General features: G+C 40.9%; 1 protein-coding gene across 4 annotated transcripts in view; it reads left to right on the top strand.

Moving 5' to 3' along the window:
* The first annotated feature begins 6,199 nt into the window (after positions 1-6,199).
* Positions 6,200-18,483, top strand: part of plppr1 (phospholipid phosphatase related 1) — a 58,031-nt gene continuing 45,747 nt past the window's right edge. Inside the window, exon 1 of one of the 4 annotated variants that reach the window (XM_085164715.1) lies at positions 6,200-6,221. The gene's annotated coding sequence lies outside the window, so the exon portion shown is untranslated. The other 3 variants (XM_085164716.1, XM_085164712.1, XM_085164713.1) reach the window with 3 other exon arrangements.

Consider the following 18,483-nt stretch of genomic DNA (forward strand, 5'->3'; position numbering starts at 1 on the left):
AATTAAGTGTAAAAGCAAAGGTTAAAAAATTTGAATGAAAACTAAGGTATTAAAATGTGTTTTTAGCAGATATTTAATTTTAGATAGAACCTGAAATGCGTGGTTGCTTGAACAGAAGTAAAAGGCCTTGATCGGTTAGGCTTTGGCAGACTCTTGCCTTACATTAGGATGTTGCATAAATCTCTGTCATTTCATTTTCCCGTGGTCCCTTTCTTCCCTGAAGGCCAAACACTCATTTTTTGGTTAGTCACACTTTCCTTATGCATGCATGACTACCATGTTGCAGTACACCACAAGGACACACATATATAATAAGCCTTGTTATCTTTTTAGCTTACACTTTATGTGTATAAAAATGTTCTTGTTCATAAGAAGATTATTATTTAAATTGACTGTACTGTGAAAAGGTGCCCACATGGAAAAGACAGCTGTAGTGAAATGCTTCTGCAAAAATGTTGCGCCAGAAAAAAATAGTTCCTGCTCTATAGGTGTGGGAGTAGTTCTCTTTACTACTGATTGTTTGGTGAGGCCAGACTTCAGTCTGCAGTGACCATCCTTTGCTACCTCTTGGCTTCGTACAAATGTGCAGGGCCTTGAAAGTGATTAATTAGAACTGACAATATTAGAAAGTTATAAATCAGGGTTGATTCAAGCATGTTTTATTCATATAGCACCAAATCACAACAACAGTTGCCTCAAGGTGCTTTATATTGTAAAGTAAAGTCTCTGCAATAATAAAAAGAAAACAGAGGAAACCCTAAGAATCAGATGACGTCCTATAAGCAAGTGTTTGAGCGACAGTGGGAAGGAAGAACTTCCTTTTAACAGAAAGAACCTTTCCTCAGTGGGAGTTGCTTTAAAATGTGCTTTAAAATAAATTTGAGTTGAATTGAGTAAACATTTTAAATTATTCTTCAGTGACTGACATGAAATGATTCTATTGTACATTTATTTGTGGTTCAGCCAGAATATTTCTTACACCCTAATAACCTTGATGGGTGTATAATCACACATCTTTGTTGATAATTGTTTCTGCCCACCTGTCTTCACATCTTCTTTTCTACTGTAATAATTCCCCTTGTTCTTTTTAGCTCTTTTGCAGAGGAGTAAAGCTGGGTACTATGTAACCCCATCATCTAAACTGTAGATGAGCACAATATATATTTAGACTCTTGACTCCAAACTCAGTTTAGATGTTGGATTGCACTCTAGTCATCTTCTTACCACTATGCTTTATTACTGGTAAAACACTATACTATGCTGCTGAGTCTGTGTCAAGCCTCTTTGGCAGATGGAGAGCATAACAGGCATAACAGGCATAGATTATATGAGATGACAAGCGTGCTGTGGGATGCAATGAAAGCAGATATTGCTCTGTGTGTGTGTTTGTACAGTATATGTCAGTTTAGGTGCATATAAAAATATTAATAAAAATGAAATTATTTTACACACCAGAGTCTCTGATGGTGTTAGTGTGTGCTGCTGTCTGATGCTCCAAAAAGACCTTTGAGAACTACATGGCAATTCTCATGTAATTTTATTTACTTGGGCAAAGGCTGATGTCTCCACAGCAGATATCTTCATGATCTTCATGGATAAACAGTAGAGGTCACAGGTAAATGTAAATTAGATTCAGGTGTGAAATCTCCTTTTACCCTGAACATATGACCATCAAATATGTGAATGCTAACCATAAATCTGATAAAACGGCTGGTAGCAGTGGGGTTAAATTCTTACATTTCCCAGAAAATAATGTATCATGCTCTTGTTGTAAATTACTGTTCAGTATATTGATTATGTTTTCAGGGAAGGGGATTTTCAATATCAGATTACTACTGTAACAAACACTGTGCTCCTGCTACTCTAATGACATCCTGTGTGCTCTGACCACACCGGGCTGTTTTGTTTGACTGTTTGAATAACTCTCAGTTGACCTCTCTCTTGTAAACCAGTTTTCCCAGCTGACTGACTCTGACTCTCGGAAATTTAGTGCAGCAAAGCTGGACATGCTGGAACATCTGGCCTAAAGAATCATACTGGTTCAAATACAGTATTTCGTTTTTTAAATTCTGCGTTTATTGAAGTTCTATCAGTAGCAATTAAATGTTTAATCCACCCAGTTCAGTATATTATAGGACTCAAACAAATAAAAGCTTCATCATGCCAAATTCAGTGGCATATTAACCAGCTATACACAACATTTACAATCAGGATGTGTCCTGCAAATCACCCAGTGTTAACAGCACATTTATTTTAATGAGGAAACACCACATTTTTTGTACAAGTGTCAACAAAATATTAGTAAACAAAACACAATCTGATTAATCTGAGACATTCCAGCAAGAGGAACTTGAAAACTATCACAACATATTCCCTCCTGATGAGCCATAGATATACTCACCAGCTGCTATATTTGGAACATCTTGCTAGTACCGAGTCGGACATGCTTTTTTCTTCAGAACTGCCTTAACTCTTCATGGCATAGATTCAACAAAGTGGTGGAAATGTTCCTCACAGATTTTGTTCCATATTGACTGATATGATGTGATAGCATCACACAGTTGTTTGCTATGAATGTGAATCTCATTTTCAACCACATCCCAAAAGTGCTCTGTTGGATTGAGATCTGGTAACTGTGAAGGTGATTTGACTACAATAAACTCATTATCATGTTTAACAAAACAATTTGAGATGGTTCGAACTTTGTGACATGGCATGTTATCCTGCTGAAGTCAGCCATCAGAAGAGGGGTACATTGTGGTGATAAAGGGATGGACATGATCAGTTACAATACTCAGGTAGGCTGTGGTGTTTAAGATATGCACAGTTGGTACAAACCAAACAAAGAAATATTGCCCCTACCATCACACCACCACCACCTGAGCCTTAAAGACAAGGCAGGATGGATTGATATTTTCATATAGTGTACACCGAATTCTGACTTTACCATTCGAATGTTGCCGCAGCAGATTAGACTTATCAGACCAGGCAACCCTTTTCCAATTTTCTATCATCCAATTTTGATGAGCCTGAGTGAATTGAAGCCTCAGTTTCCTGTTCTTAGCTGACAGGAGCCACACCTGGAGTCCTCTTCTGCCGCTGTAGCTGATATGCTTAAAGGTGTGACGGGGTATGCATCCAAAGATGTCCTTCTGCACACATACCTTTTCCTCTGATCTCTGGCATCAACATGGCATTTTCACTCAGATAACTGCTACACACTGGATATTTTCTCTTTTTTAGTGCACTCTCCCTGGAATAAACAAAACAAAACAAATCAGTAGGTTCAGAAATACTCGGACCAGCCTTTCTGGAACCTACACCCATGTCACATCCAGAGTCACTTAAATCACCATTATTTGCATTATTATTTAAATCTCAGCAGATTGCCTTGACTATGCTTACATGCCTAAATGCACTGAATTCCTGTCATAGAACGAGTATTAACAAGCAGCTGAAAAAGAGACCTAACAAAGCGGCTGGTTAGTATAAACATGAATTTCAGTCTGACTAACAGGTTACAGTATTTTTGAAGTACCACAAACATGCCTGACACCAAAAAGTAAAATGTCGCTAGACAATATTCTTTTGATGAAGTTCTGGAGACCAAATGGCACATGTTAACCCAGGTGTCCATCCAGCTGTGCATTCCTATGCAGCTGTCCCATGGTATATCATCATCACATGAGAAAAAGCAGAAGCAAATGGAAAGTATTTACTGTAAATGCATTTACTAATTTCATTTCATGCTGCTGTTAGTTTTAAGGCTTTTCTTTACTGAGTTTGTTTTTTGACATTTTGGATCATTCCTAATTATCCTTGCATTCATTCAAAAGAAATGTGACTACATCTGGGTTCTTTTTTAATAACACATCATTTAAGAAAGGGAATTTTTTCCCTTTTGGCAAGCTAAATTACTGACATTTAATTTGTTTGTGACAGGTCCAACATTTTGAACTTGAAGTTCTCTACTACTTGTATAACATACAAATAACTTACAAATCTAATTTAATACCTCATCTAGCATATTAGCTCATGGATGTGCAGTCCTGTACTTAAAACTATGACCCATGTTTTGTTTTTACATTTTTTTAAAATTATTGTTTTTGTTTATGCTTCAGATAATGTGTTAACTTGTACCTAAAACCATTCAGTACCAATCACGATTGTCTTCCTCCAGGCTATCACTGCCCCCATTTAGTACCAAAAATTAGATATAAATCCATCCATAACAATTTGCATCCCCTTTGCTAATCAACTTGTGCTGTTTGGACATTTCTTGATTTTTACAGTAATATCAGGTCTTATACCTGTATTTACATGCTCAGCTTGGTACGTGTGACCTAAAGCTACTAAGAAAGAAGCGGAGGAGTGAAAGAACTGGACTCAAAATGCACAAGACAGGAAGATGGGGAGCCTGAGCATGGAGTGTAATGTAGCATGCTCGCTGAATCTAGATCACTGAACACACCAGTGTTTCTTGTAGCAGTGATGAATACTGTGATTTGGCTTAAATGCATCTGTCCCAGTTATGGTAGCAGTGCTTTCACAGTGCTAATGCTACAAGTTACTGGGTTGGAGAGGTGGGAATTTAGTCTATCCTTTGAGACAAGATAAATTATCCAATAAGCTACACTTTGGGGGAAAAAAAACATGGATAAGAAGTAGAAATGGTCTTCCCTCGGGAAGGGAAACCAGAAAATTCTGTTAGAAATAAATACCCAACCAAATCAATGTAACATGTAATGTACAATTAAGCACAAGATTCAACCATGAGGTAATGGCACTATCAAAATGAACTGTGGTTCTATCCATGAATGTGTTTGATTCTAATTAGTCATAGAAGTAAAATCTTAGCCCAAACCCTCCCTAGCATAACCATGCCCCTGTACTGAGGAAGTGATCATGTATGTATGAGTATGCCTAATACAAAAAGGGACAACGCTTTAACAATTGCCCTTGGCAATTGATTAAGCATAAAACCCTTCAGAATGCTTCTTATTATCAGAATATTTCTTTGGTTTATCATTGGGTTTATTATACTTCAGAAGGAATTTCGCCTCTGGAAATTGAGGCATGTCCTAAAATTGAACTCTTCGATATAAATTTCACAGCTATTTTAAAAACTGGTGATTGGTCACTAGACAACCGAGAAAATGAGCCTTATTAATCAATGGAAAAATAGCTGTGACATTTACTATGGTTTCAGAAATTACACATTTATCTAGTGGCAACTGTTGGATAAATATAACCATAACCATAAAAATAACAGCTACATGCATTCGCAGCAAGAAAGTGCTTCAGTAAAATCAGCTCAAAATCAAAACGCAACTATATGCAAATACCCCCCACCCCATACCATATTACCCGTATTTAAAGAAATAGACCAAAAATGCATAGAACAGGAAGATGGGGACCCCAGCATGGACTGTTGAACTGAATTTGTTCAACCGTGTTAAAATACAAGGTAGAAAAGATCTCTGGGCATGAGACGTTTGAAAAAGTAGGATCCTGTACCTTTGTCCTACTAACAGATTCACCATTGAGAGGGTGCAATACGTCACTGAGGATCTCTCAAACCTCAAACTCACAAAGTTGTGTTCTACTGTCCTGTTGCTCATCTGCACGCATACTGGCCATGTGTGCAGTTTTATTGAATTCGTATTAAACAGACACTTAAAAACACAGAAAAACTCTTCACAAATAAGCAATCAAAAACTACCAGTGTGCTTCTATACACATCAAACTGTCTCCCAATTATTTGTACTCATTCAAAACCCCAACAAAGCCACTGCTAACACCAGGTAACAAATCTATTCAGATAGGCACATGTTGTCATTAAGAAAATTACTATTAAAAACATTAGATAAGATTGTACAGAAAAGGAATGGGGCCACCCATATGCGTTGAGTTAACTCTTTTCAGTAATTGTAACCTGTAATTTGACGTTAATCCCAGAATTGTCACTTTTTTTCAGAATTCTGTAATATTTATAATTTTCCCCTTAGAATCCTGAATATAAAAAAAGTCTCAAAACTAAAGGGAAAAAGTCAGAATTAGGCTGAAAAATCCAGAAGCATAGCGTACTTCAAGGATTGAGGCTATTGGATAAACTCGGTTTCTGTGGAGGCGGGTCTAACAACAACGAGGAAGTAAAGTGTGCCCATACTGCTTCTGGAGGAGCACCACATCTAGATGATGCGTACAGGCAAGATGGAGAGGTGTGTATGGAGAGGTATGATTTGCATTGAAAACTTTTTGAAAGTGCCCTTTTAAAGGAGCTTTTAGTAATTTCAGGCATATATAAATGATCACATATTTGGAATTAATGTGTGTACATTTCATCGTCAAATGCACCTGTGTCGACATTTCTGTGATATAAGCAAAAATGAATCTGAATTACCTACAGTATCGCAAAAATCGTGTTTGTTTGTTTGTTTTTTACCAAACATGAGCGCCGGTATGAATCTTCAGAATTCAATCAGCAGCACCCACATCTCAGAAACCATCCACCTGTGAACGTGTCGAGTTCCATGAATATATTAAGCAGACCTGAACAGACATTATGCTGTCTTTCTGAGACAAGGTGAATAAATCCAGGATTTTTTCCCCCTAACCTGGAGGTCTACAGGGCAGGGTGGCTGGATAAAAGCGGGCTACACAGCCTACTTGATTGTAACACAAGGGTCCCTACACAGAATTAAATACGCTCCATTGGAGATGAGTACGCGTCTTGTCCCCGCCCCCCGAAAAGGCACAGCATCCATCCTCATGGGCTCACACGCTGCGTGATCCACATCACAAACCGAGAGCGGACGCTTTGCCCAGCCGATGGAGTAGTAGTAGCGGTAGTAGCGTGGGTGCAGTTCACGGCTTCCCCCCCTTTCCCCCCCACCCACATTCTTCACCTTCTTCTTTAATGGAGTCACATTTTTATGTGGAATATTTCTCCATCTCATCGCGGTAAGTGTTTGCGTTGCCCGCAGATGCTGTGGGGAAGAAATGAGAGGAAACGGGACTGTGCAGCTATTGTCTGTTGCTGGGGCAAGTTAGGACCTTAATCAAGTCAAAGCGCTGGAGTCCTCTTCAATGAAAAAGGCTTTCTGTGTGGGTTCAGTGAGAATGCGTGGAAAATAATGGCTTTAAAGCTCGCACAGAATCGATATCGGTATTTAGACACCTGTCTCTGCCAGCAGCAACAGTGACCTCCCTGTGGCGCTTTACGCTCACACAAATATGATTTTTATTTTGTTTTTGGCGATTATTTGCTTCTGCTTCTGTATTCGTATCCGTTAACAACAAGCGGAGGTTTGTGCAAATGTGTCGCCTCTGTTGCTGAGCAAAATTGTGTTTTCGGTCCAGCTAAAAAATAAAAAAATAAAAAATTGGCCCATCTCCCCGCCCCCCCCCCCCAAATCAGAGACTGCCTAGTCCACAGCCCTCCCAGACACGCACGGCGCAGTAGATGCCTTTCTGATGAATGACTGAAATCCCGTGGTTGGTAGAAGATGTGTGATGGTGTATAGGGGGTAACCGCGAAATCAGCGTGTGTGTGTCCGCAGGTATCGTTTCTCTTTATATTCTGAAATGGATGTATAGCCTCGGCCTCAGATTCAGAAAGAATTGTGTACAACAATACTTAGATTAACCTATTTCTCTAAAGTGATGACATAGTAAGAATGCAAACGTTTATGGGGTAAGGCGTGTTTAACCCTTATACATTTGTAAGCGTTTATCTACTGTCCTTTTTTAAAAAGCTTTTTTTTTTTTAGTTTCATTGGGTCAAAATGCTCGAGGATTGTTTTTTTTAATATGAGGTGTGTAAAGTACTGTGATCAGTTAATGCAAAGTATTAAAAAATCTGGTGTCATTAACGATAAAATGATACATTTCCCAGCTCAGGAGCACAGTCGGTAAATAGTGCCCAGGTGCTTAGAAGTCATTTCTTTCCTCATATGCTGTTGAACAAGTGCTGTTTGTGTGAGTCGTGCACATTAATTGCATTTGCTGTCTGCTTCCATTTCTAGTAATGGGCAAATATTGTCTTTACAGAAGTTGTATGCATGTTGCCATGTGTGTTAAATCTTCCACGTGTCTCTTGGCTGAACACTTGGAATAAGATGGGATAACGTGACCCGCCTAGTGAGGCAGATTTCTAGTTAGTATTTGTAGCTGAAACCTGTGAATTTCTCTGCCTTCCTCTTTGTGTGTGCGTGTCTGTATTTTTTCAGGTGTATTCATGCTCGTCCTTGTTGCATAGTGAGGATTTATATCATGCAGCAGACAGATTGCATGTGGCTGGGCATCAGGGGAGCATTTCTTTGGCTTTCAGCAGAATACAAGACTCCTCTTGGCACATTTAATTCCTTATTGGCATAAGTATGCATTTACATGAGTGTGTCGGTATATCACACTACGTAGTACATGTAAACATCGCCTGCACTCAGGAAGGCTTGTGTAGGAGGTCTCACTCTACACAGCAAAGGCCATATTTTTGGTTTTGTGTGTGTCTGTGTGTGTGTGTGTTTTGCCTTTCCATGAAATGTAATAATATGACAGGCTGAGGTCACAATGACGTCATATGCCTGGCAATGACATACTGTAACTATACTTCATGACTACTGGGTCATGAAGTTGAAACCTCATTAGGGTGTGTGGTCGCTCTCATAAAAATGTGCAGTTAAGGTCACATTTCTTTATTGATATGATCATTTTAGTTTTAACAGCACAGTGATACTTTCTGTGGGCCTCTGCAGTTAACATATTCAGCATATACTAGCACCATTTACTTTACAGTTAATGATTTGTCCCATTTTTCGTTAACATTGTTCTTAGATTTCAAGAAAAAAAAACCCAGCAGTGAGTATTACACGGAGCTATTTATAGACTTTGTGCCTTTTATATGGTTTACTCTTGGCTATATACATTGCAGGAAGCACTGCAGTCCTCCTTGAACCTTATAATAAAAATGCACTTGTCAAGACTTTTCAATTATTTGCCACTTCATTAGGTACAGCTTTCCAGTACTTGCCTTAAGAGCTGCCTTAGTTCTTTGTGGACAGATTTAATGAGATGGTGGAAACATTCCTTTGAGATTTTGGTCTGTACTGATGTGATAGCATCACAGAGTTGCTGCAGATTTGTTTGCTGCATATCCATAATATGAATCTCCTGTTCCACCACATCTCAAAGGTGCTCTGTTGGATTGAGATCTTTCTTTTTCCTAGCTGTGAGGACAGGCACGCAGTGTGGTCTTCTGCTCCCTATCTGCTGTGCATTCAGAGATGCTCTTCTTCTACAAACACCACCAAGTGTGGTTCAATTTTTTACTCTTAAAACCCCCAAATTACTATCCAAAATGTACAGAATGCTTTCTAAAACAGATGAATCAATATCACTTCCTATTGCAAAATGGGAAGCGGATTTATCAGTTAACTTAGACCAAAACTTCTGGTCTCAGATTTGCTTAAAAACCTTTCATCTAATCAGAAATCCCAGTCTTCAATTAATTCAATACAAAATACTACATAGAGTGCACTATACAGGTCATCGGATGTTCAAGATGGGCTTTGCATCTACCAACAACTGCTCACACTGCCAAACCAATTCACCGGACAATTATATCCACGCTCTTTGGTTCTGTCCACCAGTTCAGAAGTTTTGGCGCGAGATATGTGAAGATCAAAGTGTCTGAAATGTAACATTCCAACTTCCCCCTTAGTGTGTTTGTTGGGCAGCTTAGATAATGTCACTTCAGAAAAGAATATAGCCCATATGGTTTTCACTGCCCTATGCATAGCCAAGAAAACAGTCCTCATGAACTGGAAAAATAAAAACAATCTTAATTCTAACCAATATAGAAATTATCTATTAGATTACATTAGTCTTGATACAGCCTCTGCCACCACATCAGATCAATTGCTCTGGACTCCTTTGATCACCTCCATCACCTAGTGGGGGTGGGGGGTCATATTTTGGTCTCGCCTTCACTGTTGTGATTGGTGTGGGGGTAGGGTCGGGCTTAGGGCGTCAGGCGGTTCCCCGGGAGCATCTTCCTTGGGGGGCTCAACCCGGGGTAGCGGTCATGGCCAATTAGGGGCTCTGTTGGCTCTTAGGTGACGGCTTCCTCGTGGCTACGTGCAGCGGGGCTAGGGGAGGGTCTGTGCTGACGGACGGGGGTTACTGACCTGGTAGCCTGGCTGCCCCTGGGTGGGTCCGGGACGGGCGTGAGGTTCTGGGGGCGCTCCGGCTCTGGCCTGGGGCCCTGGCCGGGCCTCGGGGGCCTGGGTCCTGGTTGGTGTGTTGCCGGGGTTGTGGGCCGGTGGGTATATGGGGGCCCGCCACTGGCGCAGGGTGCCGCCGGTGCGCCGAGCCACCTGGGGGGCTCTTCAACTGGTGGGGGGGGGGTTGTCACATCTTGCAGGAGCTTTCCTCTCTCAGGAACTCTCTCTGCAAGAGGGGGAGATACAGGAGAGGTGGAGGAAGATCTCAGCCTGGGCGTCTATTGTCTTATGTAGTCTGGAAGATGAGTGGATGATGGGGTGGGTGTAGTTTTCTCTGTTGTGGGGTTGGGTGGACTGCCCCGGGCTCTGTGGGGCCGGGCGGCGCCGCTGCACTGGTCCCCGGTTCGGATGGGCCTGGGCCCCCCTTCCCTGGCGGGTCGCGGAGTATGGGGGTGCCTACTGGGGTCAGCGGGGGAGCTGGCCCCAGGGAGGGGTCACTTGCCCCTCCCTTCCTTCCCTCCCCATCTCCAGCTGCCTCCCTCTTCCCGCTCCACCACAACCACCCACACATGCAGGGCCTTGGAGTAGGGGTGTGTCACCAGGGTGCAGAGGAGGTAACCCCCCCCCCCCCCCTCTGTCCCCTTCTGGCTGCCTCTGCCTCAATTTTATCCCGCAACTTAGACATTCACATTACTCACACTCTCATTACACATACATATAGGATCTTGGGGGTGGGCACGCTACACGGAATCCCAATTACCATCAGGGTGTACACCTCACCCCCGGCGTCGTTGCCCACCTCTCAATTTTAAATACACGTAGACATTGAGGGCTAGCAGGAGGGACTATGCGCTTACCTGCTGCTCTCTGGCAGGTAGCTCCATGCCCTCCTGGGTTTTAAATGCACCTTAGAACACACATACATCAACACTACAATGAGCGGGTGGAGGGAGGTTAGGAGTCTTCTCTCACCCTCGTTCTCTGCTTCCTGCTGGAGCAGGGGGGCTAGGAGGAGGAGTTGGCCGTCCGACTGGGATCCGGAATGTGGGGCCTCCCTGCTGCTGCGGAGTCGGGGCGGTCTGCTTCTCCCCACCGCAGGGAAAAGGGTAACACAACCTGGGTCTGGGTGCAGTTCCCCCCTCCAGGGGCAAGGGTACCTAGACCCGGTTCGTAGAGTACGCTTGGGGAGTGTGATTGTGTGTACAGCGTCTCTTTATGTCTGTCTCCACGTTGGTTGAGTGTGGAGTAAGTGCATATGAGAGCATGAGGGTGGGAATGGATGTTTGTATCTGTGTGTGCCTGTATGTCTGTGTCTATATGTCAGGTTGGGTATCAGATGCCACCTCTCTGAGGACAGCTCAGGCCCTCCAAGGTTTGGAGGCCTATCTCCCCCCACCACTTCCCCTGCCGGGGGCGGACTCCCTCAGACATCGGTGCGTTGGTGGTTCTTTGTGTCCGGGGGTGGGCGTCCGGGTACACACCGGCTCACTCCTTGGCGGCTGCTTATCGGGGCCTGGAGCCTGGGGCTCGCTTGGGCCACCTCGGAGGTGGGGTGCCCCCGGCCTCTCGGCCTGGGGCTCGGTCACTCAGGCACAGCTGGCTGCCGGCGGAGCTCACGGGCACGTCACTGCAGCCCCCCCTGGCTTCTGCTCCGTGGCTGCTGGGTGACCCCTCATCTGGGACTCTCCTCGGCTCTTTCTGGGACAGTGGCGCGGCTGCCCCTCTGTTGGTCTTCCTTGGTCTCTTGTGTTCTGGGGGCCTCTGGATGTCTGGAGTTTTGATCTCCTCCATACCTGCTTCATGCCCTGGAGGACGGGGCAGTGGCCCCCCACACCCTCTAGCAGATCATTACATGAGGGAACCTTTTAAGAAAACAAGCGCGTCCATGCTCACAGGTGTACACACGGGTGATCACACACACAAACTACACCCTTTTTGGCTCCTACCTCAATGCACACTGTGCTGTCGATCTTACGTGCTGCACAATAATGTTTAATATTTAGTAGTTACTGTCATATTCCCATATATCATTGTGATGTGGTTTATTGTATTACTCTCGTTTTCTTCTGCTTGTTTTCTTTTTTCTTTCTCAACAGGTGATCCAGGTGATCGATATATGTATTTATTTTTTTATTTATTTATTTTTTTTCTTCTGCTTATTCTGTTGGTTTTTGTTTTTTGCCCTTCTCCCCCGTCCCTCTTCTCAACTGTCTTTCTTTCCCTCTTTCTTTCTCCCTTTTCTTTCCCCCAGTCAAATCTGTCCCGTATTCAGCAAGTGAAAATAAAATAAAGAATAAAAGGTGAATCAAATGGACCATTACGGCAAAGCTGGGATGGTCAATTTGGTAAAGAAAAACCATTGGGCATCTTTCTTCGCCTTTAGACAATAATTCTGATGGCAAAAGAGCCAAACGGGACAGGCAAAAAAAAAAAAAAAAAAAAAAAAAAAAAAAAAAAAAAAAAAAAAAGAGATGCTCTTCTGCATCTGATAGGAAGGCAACATCCCGTTGCCTTCCTATCAGCTCAAAGCAGACTGGGCATTCTCCTCTGAACACTGGCATCAACAAGAGAGAACTGTGGCTTACTGGCTATACATTTTCTCTTTTTTGGACCATGCTCTGTAAACTAGAGATCATTGTGAGGGAAAATCCCTGTTCTGAGATTCTTAGACCAGCCGGTCTGGCAGGACCAGCCATGCTGTGTTTAAAGTCCCTTAAATTGTCTTTCTTCCCCATTATGATGCTGATTTTCAGCAGGTCACCTTGCACATCTCTACATGACCAAATGCACTGAGTTGTTGCCATGCTATTGGCCGATATATTAGAGATGTTTGCTTTAACAAGCAGTTGAACAGGTGCACCTAACAAAGTAGTCGTTGAGATATACTAGCAGGGAAGCACTGCAGCCCTGCTTCTGCATGACCCAAGACTCTATAGCTAAAATGTGCTTGTCTTATCATCCTTAATCTCCAGATGAAATACTCCGAGATCTGCCTGGAGCAGAGTAAAGCATCTCGTGAGATTTATGAAAATTAAATTATGCTCTAGTGCATCATTTCGTCCTCACATAAGTAAGTGATAAATCAAAATAAAAATGTGAAATTCAATATGCATCCTTACCCGTGAGCTCTCATCAACACTGGATATCTAAGTTAACACTTTTGCCTCTTTTATTCCTTTTTATGAAGTCATGTAAATTCAGGCTGAACTTGAATAAAGTTGTATTTTTACTGCTCTTTGTGGAAACAAATACACTAAGCTGTAATACGGCACTTAATAAATATAGTGTCAGCGTGACAGGCTTCATGTGGTCCTAATGTGTTACAAATAGAAATAATTGCAAGGAAACTCCAGCAAATGACTTGTTTAAAAAAGAAATGCAGAAATAAAAATCAGTAATGCAGTGAAGCTGCTGAAACCGGTGACCTCTGAACTCATGTCTGATATCCAGCACCACTTTTACTCCCACACTAGAGACTCATTATTGATCACATGCAGTCACACACACACATGCATACATGCAGGCTGCCTCACACACATACTCATCCTGAGCTTTGCTGTCTGCTCTTTGATTACCACTACATGTGGAGGCTGGTGTTATTAGTGCTGTGAGGGTATTTTCATTGGGCAGTATATCTGTCACTGTGATGTCTCTGGGGAATGAGTTGCCCCAAGGGTGAGATAAGGTCTGCTGCTGGAGTTGAGAGTGCTTTCCCATATCTAAGAAGACCGATATATGCAGCTGATAAGGTTTTGAGCTGGACAAGGTGTGCATTTGTGAGAATTTCCACTTCCAGCACAGCCAGATCAAAAATTAGCTTGTCTTTAAACTTCTAGCTCCTTAGCACAGTGTTAGCGTGATTATCAAACTACACTGATGTGCAGCTTATTTTTCTGTTGCATTCAAAGCTAGCAAACAGGCGTCACGTGTTGTCTCCCGGGCATCTCTCACCTCAGTCGCGTGGATCATGTCCTGCTGTGTGCTATGTGTAAGGAAGGAAAGCAGTGAAAAATATCTCGACCCGATTCTCCTTAAACTGTCGTTCATGCATGAAAGCAGCTTCAGTGAGGGAAAGTTAGCAATAACACTGGCAATACTACATGAATATTTCCCCTTGTTTTGCCACATGATAGACAGTTGTGCGCCAGATAATGCGGTTAAATATATATTTGCAAGAGAAATTATTAAAAATTACCCAAAAAGTGAGAAGGTGAATAAGAGCTAATAGAAAAATGCTTGATGATGCAGCATAGTACTTCACAATATTAGTAAGAAATCTGTGACTGTTACAAAAGGGCTCACTTAGATGAAACTACATCTGTAGCTAAGATGCATGTGTGTTAGTTCAAATGATTTAAACTTGAATGAAAAATGCATTTTATATGGGCCTACATGACTCAGCAATACCTCATAAGTACAGATAATAGAAATTCGGAGGGAACAACTGCGTAGTACCAGTGTTGCAAATAAACTGTAAGAGTATAATTATACTAATGTTATTCCAGAATTGGAAGCATTCTAATTTATGTAAGTAAATATTTAGAGAAAAATAGTTTAATAACATTATGACACGTTAATTAGGTGTTAAATGGAACAGGCAAAATGTTTAGTTAGACATTGGAGGGTCATTGTTTAGTCATTATATTTTGGATATAAAGTTATTTGAGTTTGTTGGGAGCCACAGTGTAGAAGTAGTTACAACAATTTCAGAGAGAGTTATTTGTTTGGAAAAGTCAATGTCAAACTCTCTAAATAGAGAAATGCTACTAGAAATATTAGAGGAGAAAGGGAAAGATGTGATCCTTTAAATGGACCTCCAGAGTTCATGAGATGACCTCCAGAGATGAATCAATAGCAGAGCTAGTTTGTTCGACATTTTTGTAACCAGAACTGTCAGTATGAGGATGGTGACCTACTCAGTTAATCAATTTTAAGATATTATTTATTACTTTTAAAGCACTTCATGGCCTGGTTTCAAAATATATTCTGAAATTGCTGTTTCTGTGCTAACCACAGTGCAGCCTGAGATCAGCCAGAAACCTGGTGACCCACCTCATGCTTAAAGACAAATCATCTGAGCGTTTGCTGTGTGGAATGATGGTGTGGAATGATGGTGTGGAATGATGGTGTGGAATGACCTGCGTTAGGAATTCGGACTCACCTCATCTGTGTTTTTTTTTTTTTTTTTTTTTTTTTTTAAATTAGTTTAGGTAAATTTCCTGTATCAATTTGCTCACTTTAGTTTAGATTTTGTGTTTGAAAAATTTTCATTGTAGCATCAGTAAGTATGAAAAAACAAGATTTTATTTTGAAGGCAGTTGGCAGTCGTGAAGACATCCTACGTATCAATAAACATTTCCATCAGAGCCTTAGGTTTATTTATTTCCAAAAGTAGTTTTAGTTAACTTGACACATACTGTAACAGGGCACATTAAAAAGGCAGTTTTGAGTACTTAGGCAGGTGATTCTATGTCTGTTTTTTCTGTCTGTCTGCAGACAGATGTTGTATCATCACAAATACAAAAGATATAGATATGAAATTAAAGGCTGACTTTGAAAGTGAGTGTTGTCTGACCCATGCATACCAAATAAAGAGTGCCTAAAATACCCCCAAAGGTTCAAAATGTACTTTTTGATGTATTTTGTCTGCTATATAAATGTAAAACTGTATTTTTGAAGATTTTTTCCTAGTAACTGCTTTGATCCTTTGCTCATACCGAGGCTGCTGGCTTGTGGTTCACTCTGAGCACATGATGGCTTAAACTTTAGCTGTTTTTGCGTTGGTAGTTTATTTGCAAACATTTTAGTGGTCCCCCCTACTCATTACCTTCCATGCTAATGAATGCATGTGGCTGTGAGTGTGGGCATGGCTGTTTGCCTGTGCTGCTGTGAGTATTTTGTACATGCATGAAACGGACTGGCTCATCATTGCCATAATGCTCATATGGCATTACGGCTCATAATACACAAGCCTGACTAGTCTCAGCCAAGAATGCTGGAAATTGGCTGACTCAGTTCTCTAGACGGTCAATCCGCACATCTTTCTGTGCATCTTATTTTGGTTTTTTATTGAATTCAAAATTATTGGTAGGAAGATTTTCACTAACACAGCCATATTTTAGGCCACTGGTGTACTTGAGCCCCAACCAAAATGGATAAATATTACCTGATGAATTTAAAGATGACTTTTAAAGTTTCAAACAGGAAAGAGTTTTTCCTCTTGATCAAAACAGTGCCTCAAGATGCTGCAGTTTGTGAACTTTTGAACTGTTTTATCTTTTAGTGTTGATTGGGGGTTTGGAAAGTACTCAGCAAAGTCAGAATTATAAATGATTAAACTGGATATTACTGAATATTTACCACCTACTCTAAAACCAGCTCTGCCTATTCACATGCTGTATCCTTATTTGATGCATGACCAAAGTTGATTGCAGACAATCCAATGCTGTTTTAGCGCTCATAATCTTTTTAGGGTATGTAGTTTTCAAACGAAATAATACAAGGATAATGAGAAGCCACTGTAGCATGATCGTGTTGAAATATTAAGAAATCTCAGAGGGGAAAGACTCCCTTATCTCCAGCTGGGTCTAGGGGACATTGCTGTGATGATTCTGGTGGCTGTTATGGAAAAATAGCTCAATACTCAGGGATGAAGAGCTTGTTTGATCTAAATATAGATGTAAATCTGGAGATGTTACAAGGAAGTGCGAGAAACACTTGCACAATGCCACTGAGCACATGGCTTTAGAAAACATGGAAACCTCGGGGGGAAATGCATTCCCCAAGTTAAATATGCAAATTACATTGAAGCATTTGCATTTGTTTGCTAACGAAATTAGACGATATTTACTCCATACAGTTCTGGTAATTTTAAATATATAAGGAACTCTGATTTAGCCTCAAGTTAGTCAGATGATTATATTAAGAGGGAATCTCAAACTTAAAACTCAGTATATTATCTTGGCATTTATTTAGATTGTTCTCATAATAAATAAGTAGGAGATAATTAAACCTTTTATTATAATTTTTTTTTTTTTTCTCCAGTGCAGAAATGAGAATTCAGACATGTGACATTGTCACATAATGGCTGCAGCAATGAACTAAAATGAGCTACAGGAACAAGTGCCACTTTGCTTAATGAGAAAAAAGACGTGGGGGTGACGCTCAGGTCAGCGGTTGAATAAATGTACAGAAATTTTTTTAAAGACTTTAAAAAAACGGTTTCTTGAGTGTGTTGCCAGTTGGTGACATCTGAGGGAAACGAACTTAGTGTTTTCCCTGCTGCTTGTTCATGCTTAGCTTCGCTTCCTCGCTTTCTTTAAAGTCTCTCTCTAGGGGAATATTTTGAGTATTACATTACCAAAAAATGTTCCTGATGTTTTTTTTTCTTTCTTGTTTCATCTTCTGGCATGCAGTTCTTTTTACATTTATGAATTAAAATGTAAGCTTGGTTATCTAATAGGAAGAGCTGCACATTTGACAAATTATTTTGTAATAGTTTTCATATTTTTTCATCTAATTGCACAAGTAAAAAGTTTAGTTTCATTAATAAATTAATGAGGTTAAATAATTACAGTCAATTTTAATCAAGAGAATTTTATTACAGTAATATTACAAACAATATGTATCTTTAACACCTGTGCATATGCTGTGCTATGCTATATTGAACACTAAAAATAACTCCATATGTGCAAGTGGTAAGCGTGATATTGGTGGCCTGGGGAACTGTGGCTGATAGCAAGAGGAGGAAGGATTTAAAAAGACAAGCTAACACCCAGAAGAGGTAGCAAAAGTTCTCTCTTCCCAAAGGACCCACCTACAACACATCTATCTTCTTTTTGCTCCTCTGTATGCCCTTTCTCATGTCTCATGTGTCTCTTTCTATTTATCAGTCTCCTGTCCTGTTCACGCTATCTGCTCTGAGTCAGTGCCCTGTTTGACGTTTTGGTTTGGGGGGAGACGGGAGAGGGAAGATGATGACATTATTTTAGGTTAACACTCTTACATGTGTATGTGGAAAAAAATGTGTAATGACAAGACTCCATTAGTGTGAAGAGGTTGGTTCAATAGAAGATTGTGGATCTTCCATCCAGGAATGATCTTTGGACTTTGAAAAATATTTATTGATTTGTCATTTAATCCTTGAGCAGCAGAGTATTAAATAATGTACCCTACTATCAGAAAAAAGGGATAGATTTCCCAGGAAGCACTTTTAAAGAAGCTACAAGGGAAGACTGAAAACTGACTATTTATAGCCACA

This window comes from Neolamprologus multifasciatus, chromosome 7, assembly GCF_963576455.1.
Source record: "Neolamprologus multifasciatus chromosome 7, fNeoMul1.2, whole genome shotgun sequence".
Lineage (NCBI taxonomy): Eukaryota > Metazoa > Chordata > Actinopteri > Cichliformes > Cichlidae > Neolamprologus > Neolamprologus multifasciatus.